This window comes from Syngnathus floridae, chromosome 8, assembly GCF_059516105.1.
Source record: "Syngnathus floridae isolate MCC-2025c chromosome 8, RoL_Sflo_1.0, whole genome shotgun sequence".
Classification (NCBI taxonomy): Eukaryota; Metazoa; Chordata; class Actinopteri; order Syngnathiformes; family Syngnathidae; genus Syngnathus; species Syngnathus floridae.
In genome coordinates this window covers 12,079,626-12,089,377 of record NC_142420.1, presented here as the reverse complement: position 1 = coordinate 12,089,377, position 9,752 = coordinate 12,079,626, and the positions used below count along the sequence as shown (strand labels likewise).

General features: G+C 41.3%; 1 long non-coding RNA gene across 1 annotated transcript; it reads left to right on the top strand.

Annotated features, from left to right (window-relative positions):
* Window positions 1-1,292: 1,292 nt before the first annotated feature.
* On the top strand, window positions 1,293-6,102 carry LOC148394626 (uncharacterized). The gene is made up of 3 exons (XR_015859961.1): window positions 1,293-1,334; window positions 2,244-2,370; window positions 5,274-6,102. It is a non-coding gene; the product is annotated as an uncharacterized LOC148394626 (long non-coding RNA).
* The last annotated feature ends 3,650 nt before the right edge of the window (window positions 6,103-9,752 follow it).

Below are 9,752 nucleotides of genomic sequence, written 5' to 3'. Positions count from 1 at the left end.
TGCAAGCTGCGACAAGCACACTTTCTCAGTGTCCTGAAAGTGTGCTCAAGCCCAATTTCTCACTCATGGTTTTGATTACCACTTTTTTTCCTCCACTGGCGTTCTTCTTTTTCAAAGTCAAAGTCAAGTCAAAGTCAGCTTTATTGTCAATTTCTCCACATGCCAAAGACACACAAAGAAACCGAAATTTCGTTCCCCCCTATCCCACGGTGACAAGACATGGCTCACAACAGACAAACAGTAAACAAGTATAACAAAAGCGTGCTGAATAAATAATGAATAAATAACACAACAATAAATAAATAAAAACGCGTACAGCAGACATTCCCGAAAATAGCGCAACAGTGCCGCACGCTACGCAGAAGGGGGTAGCGAGTTCAGGGCCCTAACAGCCTGGAGAAAGAAGCTGTTGGCGAGTCTGGTGGTGCGGGAGCGCAGGCTCCTGTACCTCTTCCCAGAGGGCAGAAGGTCAAACAAGGAGTGAGCCGGGTGACTCACATCTTTTTTCTTTTTCAATTCTCTCCACTGTCTGCTGTATGTACACTTGCTCCATTTTTGCTCCTCTTATATTTATTATTATTTTATTATTATTTGTTTATTTATCATTTATTCAACACTCTTATTTATTCATTGTTTGTGCCTTCTTGGTTTTTTTTGTGTTGCTTGTATGCATATGTGTACTATCTCACCGAGGGATAGTGGGAACGGAATTTCAATCTCTTTGTGTGTCTTGGTATATGAAAAAAAATCGACAATAAAGCAGACTTTGACTTTGATAAAACAACCAAGTAAACAAAACAAAAAACTACATCTGAAAAGAATTATATTTTCAGACGAAACTGGATGAGGGCGCTCTAAATTTCACCGTCGGCCGTGACTCATCAACTGGGTGGGCTTAAGAAAAATGGCACCAAAAAGAAACTAATATTTTGCAGGTTACAAACTTCAAGTTGTAAAATATGCAGCTGAAAACAGTAATCGAGCAGCAGAAAGAAAGTTTGGAGAACTGTGATGTACAAAGGGATTACTATTTCAAGTGACGCATGGGGCTCGGACATGGCCATTACGCACGCCCGGTACTATGCCATGGAGCTCTCGTGTCTGGAAGTCCACGCCACCACACGCTTGGAAGTTTGTTTTGTTTAATAAAGAGCCGTTTACCAAACCCACGTCTATCCTTGTACTTTGTTAACGCTACGATATAGTTATATACTAGATCTGTGGAATAAAGATGAGGCTGACGTCAGGGCTGACATCAGGGCGCACGCGTGACGATGTTGACAAAGGACGAGGAATTTGATCGATGGATTTAATGGATTTAAAGTGCACCGATGGTTTGATAATATTATTGCTTATATTATCGTTATTTGAAATATAGTTTATCTATCGTTATATGAGCCTGTGGAATATTTTGAAGGGCAAGCGCCCTCAGCCGCGCGCACCCATTGTTGACAAAGTGTGTGTTGTGTTTGTCACGTTAGCATACCTATCGTTTAGCCTGTTGCTATCATATCGAACAATCAATGGATTTAATGAATTGGAGTGACATCGATGGTTTTATAAACATGTTATTTATGTAATAGTTATCCTAAATCACTCTATATGTTACGTCAGGCCCGTTCTCAGCTCCTCATTTGTGTTTGTCACGTTAGCATACCTATCGTTTAGCCTGTTGCTATCGTATCGAACGATCGATGGATTTAATGAATTGGAGTGACACCGATAGTTTTATAAACATGTTATTCATGTAATAGTTGTCCTTAATCACTCTATATGTTACGTCAGGCCCGTTCTCAGCCCTTTGTTTGTGTTTGTCACGTTAGCATACCTATCGTTTAGCCTGTTGTTGCTATTGTTTAGCCTGTTGTTGCTCGTTCATGACTGTTTTTGGTGTGGGATTTTGTCGAATAAATTTCCCCCCAATATGCGATTTATACTCCGGAGCGACTTATATATATATATATTTTTTTTTTTTTCACTTTTTGGGGCATTTTATGGCTGGTGCGATTTATACTCCGGAGCGATTTATAATCCAGAAAATACGGTACATACAATTACGTCAACATCAGCTGTTCAGGTGTTTAGTTTCCCTTCAGATTAATTTGTTTCTTTACAACAATACAAAAACACACATAATAGACAACCTCCAGTCTGCCTTGTGTTTCATTGCTTTTCTTTTATTTGCAGTTATTTAGGTGAGATTTTAAGCAATTACTAACTCAATTTTTACCCTGTGTTTTCAGGAAATGGATCTCCTTATTTCTTAACTATACAAAAGAGCTCTTTTTGTATCTAGTCTCTTTGTGCACCTGCAGCCAATTTATGGGCTTTCACAATTTCTGGTTCCTGGAATATGCATTTCATATAAAGGTGAGTAGAAACTCAGGGGAATCATTCTAATTTTTATTTTGCAGATAACATTTTTTGATATGCTACAGCACAGGTGTCAAACTCAAAGCCCAGGAAGCAGATCCGGCCCGTCCTACCATTTCAAGTGAACTGCGAAGCAAGCTTTCACGATCTTCGCGAAAATCTGCACCAGCATTTCAAATTGGCAACCATAATAAATAATAACTTTGAGATTTTTTGTTAGAAAAACGTTGAGAGGAGCCAGGTGAAGTGGCTCGGGCATCTTGTCAAGTCAAGTCAAGTTTATTTGTATAGCCCTAAATCACAAACAGTCTCAAAGGGCTTCACATAGCCAAAAATTGACAATTATTCTCATCCCCTGATCTTAAGCTCCCAAAACGGCAAGGAAAAACTAAAAAAAAAACCTGCCAGGGGAAAATGAGAAACCTTGAGAAGGGACCACAGATGGAAGGATCCCCCTTTCAGGATCACCAGGTTGTAATGGATGCAGAGAGGGCACAAGTAATACCTAATATGAAAATCAATGAAAAAATGGATGTCGGAGGTGCCCTCGATTGTCCTGGCAGTGTCTTCAAGGAGGTTGAGCTGCAGTTTCTTCATCTTGAATTGGTCCCCGAGAATCCAGCTAGCCGCTATCAGCTTTTGCGCCACCTAACCCCCTCCCCAGCCAGGGAGGGGGTGGGCAGAGAGAACAAAACAAACTCCGGCCACTACAAGTTAGTTAAAGGCCATCTCATAGAAATGTGTCTTTAAACGTGTCTTAAATGTTTCTACTGAGGTAGTAGTTCTAATATCCATTGGTAGGGCATTCCAAAGCTCTGGAGCCCGAATAGAGAATGCTCTAGAACAGTGGTTCCCAAACTTTTTCAGACTAGCGCCCCCTTGGCTCCCCAGTGAATTCCTAGCGCCCCCCCCCCCCCCCCCCCCCGTCGACTGACTTGTCCTAACGCACATGTTGTGTACAAATTGTCGTTCCCCCCCCGTCAACTGACTCGTCCTCCTGCACGTGTCGTCAAACAAACGTTCGAACTTCGGACTTCGGACTGCCGCCCCCCTACCGCCCCCTTCAACTTCTGACTTCGGACTGCCGCCCCCTACCGCCCCCTTCGTCCTCACCGCCCCCCTACCGCCCCCCCAGATCTTTCCACCGCCCCCAGGGGGGCGGTACCGCCCACTTTGGGAACCACTGCTCTAGAACCTGCAGACATTTTCTTGGCCCTCGGTGTAACTAAAAGACTAGCGTTTTGCGAACGAAGGTGAGACGGAACATAAGGAACGACTTGGTTGACGAGATATGAAGGCGCTAAGCCATGCAGTGATTTATAGGTTAGTAGAAGAACCTTGAAGTCACATCTTAAATGGACCGGGAGCCAATGCAAGTTGGCGAATATTGGGGTAATGTGATCAAATTTTCTTGACTGTGAGAGCAGCCTCGCAGCGGCATTTTGTACTAACTGTAGACTTTTGATACTGGACTTAGGAAGACCAGAGAATAATACATTACAGTAGTCCAGGCGCGACGTGACGAACGCATGTATAATAGTTTCCGCATCCCCGGTCGAGAGGATCGGACGAATCTTAGCAATATTACGAAGGTGAAAAAACGCAATCCTGGTTATATTCTTAATGTGTTTTTGAAAGGGGAGCGTTTGGTCAAATATTACCCCGAGATTAGTTACAGTATCACTCTGAGTGATAGTACGGTTATCTATAGTTTCCTTATAGTTTCCTTAACTAAGTGTTGATAACGAGTAGGACCAATTATCAACATCTCCGTTTTATCTGGGTTAAGACGAAGGAAGTTAAGAGACATCCATTGCTTGATCTCCGCAAGGCACGCCTCGAGATTACAACAGTCCGGCGGATCTGTCATCGATAACGGCATATATAATTCGGGTGTCATCCGCGTAGCATTGAAAACTAATATTATATTTACGTATTATGTCCCCAAGCGGAATCATATAAATATTAAATAAAATCGGTCCGAGTACCGATCCCTGTGGGACACCACATGTAACATTATAGAGCTCAGAGGACGTATTGCCATGGACCACTCGGTGCGTCCTGTCTGATAGATAGGAATAGAACCAGCTTAGTGCTGACCCTGAGATACCAACACAACTTTTAAGACGCCCTAATAAAATATCGAAGTCTACAGTGTCAAAGGCAGCACTAAGATCGAGTAGTAACAATACAGACGACGTATTTGAATCCATAGCTATGAGGAGATCATGAGTCACTTTAGCAAGTGCTGTCTCTGTGGAATGATTAGCTCTAAAATCAGACTGAAAAGAGTCATATCGATTATTAGCGACCATGTAATCAATAAGCTGCTGCGCTACTACTTTTTCAAGAAGTTTTGCTATGAATGGGAGGTTTGAAACTGGCCTATAATTACTGAGATAGTCCGGCTCAAGATTTGCTCGCTTAAGTAGCGGTTTAATAATAGCGGTTTTAAAGGCTGTTGGCACTATCCCAGAGGAAACAGACAGATTGATTATATTTAAGACGGACAGTCCTAAAATTGGAAATAATTCTTTAAGTAGCTTGGCTGGAAGCGGGTCGAGTAAACATGTTGTTTGTTTAGCCGCACTAACCAATTGTGTAAGCATTTTAAGGGACACGCTTTTAAAATTTGAGAGGGTTATTGCATGATCCCCAGCGCTAGTAACCGGCGGAGCGATTGGAATGGTATTCTTGATCTCGTCCCTAATGGACTCAATCTTTTGAGCAAAAAATTTCATAAACTCGTCAGCTGAGTGGAAGGAGCTATCGGGGGTCGGCTGGCGCAGCGTTAGCTTTGCCACTGTATCAAATAGGTATTTAGGATTGTTTTTATTGAGATTAATGTCTTGCGAAAAATAACGAGTTTTTGCTAAGATAAGCGCATCTTTATATTTCAGGAGGCTGTCCTTCCATGCCTGATGGAAAACCTCAAGTTTGGTTAAACGCCATCTGCGCTCATGCTTTCTACATACTTGTTTAAGCGTACATGTTTCATTTGTGAACCATGGAGTTGGCCATCTATGGCGAGTTTTCAGACGTAGCAGCGCCACAGAGTCAATGGCTTTTAATAATGTCGCATCGAATTCATTTGTAAGATTATCAATACAGCCGCTGTATGCGGGAAACATGGCGGTTGCCGGCGACAGTAACATCTCATCAGGATGCCTCCTGGACGTCTCCCGGGGAAGGTGTTCCGGGCATATCCCACCAGCACGAGTCCCCGTGGATGACCCAGGACGCACTGGAGAGACTATGTCTCTCAGCTGGCCTGGGAACACCTAGGATCCCCCGGGATAAGCTGGACGAAGTGGCTGGGGAGAGGGAAGTCTGGGAGTCCCTCCTAAAGCTGCTGCCCCCGCGACCCGACCCTGGATAAGCGGAAGAAGATGGATGGATGGATGGATGGACGGACGGATGGACGGACGGACGGATGGAGATTTTTTGTTACCCTTTTTCAGTAATGTGGAACATAATTGAACAAACTATTCTTGTTGATTTCAAACCTAGTAATCAATTAGTTGTTTACATGCAATATGATGAGACAATGAAACATTTATTTGATGTTTGATGTCATAATCTCCTTTGAGGGAATCCGTAACTGCAAAGTAACCTGCACCAAAATGAGTTTGACACCCCTACTCTACAGTGTACCACCAACCAGCACTTGACATCTTTGCTGCTTGTCCAATTCTTTGAAACTGTGAACATTATAATTCATGAAAACAATCAGTTCAGTGTATTCCAGCCTTCAAGAAACATACGTACTATTAGACAACCGTGAGAGTTTTGAAAAATTAGGCATACTTTATGATGCATTTCTATGAATGAAATGAGGGTAATACAACTCCATTTTTCCACGTTACAACCTGATAACCAATTGGACTCATAAAAGTCCAGAAGGTTCCCACAGCCAGCAGTTCACACCAGACAGACTGTTGTTAATGTTAATGAGGTGTGATGGCAGCCCGCTTGGTTGTCAAGGTCAAGGCTGTTTGTAGTCATGTTGAAGTTGATGTCTGCGCACCTCTGCCAAGGTGAGAAAGGTTTTTGTGCTTTAAGGCCATTTTCACAATGAATTTACTCCTGTATTTTACTTATCTGAAGGGTGTCCAAAATATCTTTATTTAAAAATATCTTTACTTACCCGTCAATCTAGTACAACACTAACCTCACCTGAGGTCACTTGCTGTGGGTCGTGACCAAATTAATAAAATCCCACATACAAGGACCGAAATGAGTTTCCTCCGCAGGATGTCAAGGCTCTTCTTTAAAGATGGGGTGAGAAGCTTGATGATCCGCGAGGGACTTGAGTCAAGTTGCTGCTCCTCCATGTTGAAAGGAGACGGTTGAGGTGGCTTGGGCTGGGCAGGTAGTTAGGATGCTCCCTGGTGAGGCGTTCCGGGTATGTCCTATGGGCAGGACAGGGATGACCCAGGACATGTTAGAGCAGGGGTCTCAAACTCCAGTCCTCGGGGGCTGCATTCCTACATTTTTTGCAAGTTTCCCTCGTTAAATACACCTGATTCAATTATCAGGCTCCTGCAGAATGTGAGGATGAACTGATCATTTGAATCAGGTGTGTTTAACGAGGGAAACTTGGAAAACATGTAGGAATGCGGCCCCCGAGGACTGGAGTTTGAGACCCCTGTGTTAGAGAGACTATGTATCCCAGCTGGTCTGGGAACACCTTGGAATTCATCCGGGAGAGGCTGGTGAATGGGAAGGCTGGGCTTTCTTGCTGAAGCTGCTGCCCCGTGACCCTGGAAAAGGTGGTAGAAAGTGGACGGATGGAGCATTTTAAGTTAAGCAATGGCTCAAAACAATTCCTTGATTCTTAAAATACTTTGATTATTGGTTACTCATTGATGAATAGATTAAATTTAAATTTTATTCATTTTAATTTTGACTCGATTAAATTCACTGAAATTACTGTAGACCAAATTTATACGCAGTTCCAGCAGGCGCAAAGTTAAGATGAATTTCTGCCACCAAAAAGTCAGATCCGTCTGGCTCATATGTCAATGTTCTGTAAGGCAGAATGCTCATCATGGCGCAGAGAGATGGCAAAATTTCCAAACAGGCACAATGAGGCTTGTATCTGCACGAAAGTTAGGATGTGCCGTTTTTTAACCTCAAGCACAACTGTGTTTTCTATGAAAATAGAACCCACAAATGTCTCTCGCCTGAACCATTTAACATCACTGCCACATATACGTATTTTTCATTGTGTTTCAAGGGGTCCAATCATGCAAGGTGTCCAATCATGCAACCGTGGTGGCTTCTCTTCCTTATTCAGGCCTCTCATTGACTTACCTTGGTTTACCTTTTATGCTGATATGAATTCTGATAGTAGAGATTACAGCATATTGTCAATTGAAAGATCCAGCCAGGTTGTGAACGCTAAGTATAGAAAGTGTAACTCATCAAGAAGAAATGTATGTTTGGTCATGAGTGACCCATGGCAGAGCCAGACAGAACCAGGTCAAAGAGTTAGCCTTTGACCCCTGCTCTGCCTTTGAGAGCGTGTTTAGGAACAGAGTGTTCTAGAGAAGACAGAAGACCAACACGCACGCTCTGAGAGGGAGAGGGAGTATGTGTGTTTATGCCTGACTGAGTCCAATGTAAACAGTTTGGATGCTGTCTCTCGCTACAGCCCAGTAATCACAGTTGTCCTGTTTTCACTGTCCTATTTACATTCATGAAAGCATACCATACCTTAAATCTGAGGCCAGCAGTTTTAAAGAGCTTGGAAGAAGCTTGGTGGTTTGGTTAGGAAAAAAAAAAAAAAGGAACAATCTTCGCATGGCAGTGCTGGGGCTATTTTGACGTGTCCACACAGTAAACTGAGGATGGCCATGATATATTATCACTTTTTTCAAGAATTTTGTCCCTCCACAAGGCTCCAAATACTTGGTTCCGCATAGCTTTTTTCACCCTAGAAATGATATTTGGCGCCCCATTGATGTATATTGGATTGCAAAGCTGAGACTTCAGAGCTGGGACATTGATCAAAAGAAAGTTTCACAATAAAACAAACCATTGATACAGTCCCCAAAAGCTTCTCTGGGCTCTTCGAAACTTTGCTTTTAGACAAGAAAATAAAGTTCTCTGCTATACACAATGACAATTTAAAAAATGAAAACTGCTTTTTTATAAAAAAAAAAAAAATTAATGACAAAAAACATATTGGTTCATTATGGGGGTTTTTTTTGTTTGTTTTTAGAGATTTAGAGTCCCTCAGAGCAACGGTTCACCATTACATTATTTCATCAGAACATCATTAAGTTCATGAATGCAAATATGTAGGTTAGTGTACACTGTACTGAAATTGTTTGTTTATTTATTCCTGAACTGTGCCTTTTATCACCCTTGATGTGGGTTGTAACCTCTGGTATATGTGTTGTTCGGTGTGTGCGTATATGATGCTGCCAACTGTAAACGTCAGGACCACATTGAGTGTCCAAGACAACCTATGTGAAAAAAAGCACCACAAAAATAGAAAGTTGCCCCTCTAATTGACTCATTGATTTAAGAAACTGCTCCATAAAGAAAAAAATATATTTTGATCCATGATCCAGTGGAATTTTATTAATCAAGGCTGTGTTGCATAGGATGCAACCTTACAAAGTCACGTAGAATTTATTAAAATTCATTCAGATGCACAATGCGTCATTTAGCATTGAAAAAGAATCAGTTCATCAAACAATTGCCTTCATTTTGTACAGGAATTTTTTTGACGAATTTTTAGCTTTTTTAATTGTCATTTTATTTGCTGTAATAAGGGTGTTTCGTTTCGTTTCGTTTATTTCAAACATGTGAAAGAAAAAAAATATGATTACTGTATACAATGAAAAGACATGACAAAATACATGCATATACATATATACACATACAGACATACATACATATACATACATATACCTATAAAATATACATATACCCATATATACATATGCACATATACATACACGCAAACTAAAAAAGTAGAAATAAAGATATAACCACAAAGAAACCATAAATCACATTCACATGCCTGAAAAGGAGTGGGAAGAAGTATAATTTATTTAATCCCACCCCCTTTTAACAATCCCAAATACCCAGCTATAAATCATTTTGCCTCAGTTATCCCAACAAAATACTAAATTACTAAATCATCTCGCACCTGCTGATCGCTAGACACTAAACATGTACCTACACAATATTAATACATACGTATATCTCACACACAGACATTTAACATAGTACATACATACCTTAAATACAACACAAAGATACCTGAATGATAAAAATAAACAAAATAACAGCATGAACGAAACAAAGACAAACAGACAAACAAAACTAACAAAGTAACGTAAATCAATAATTACTAAACATCC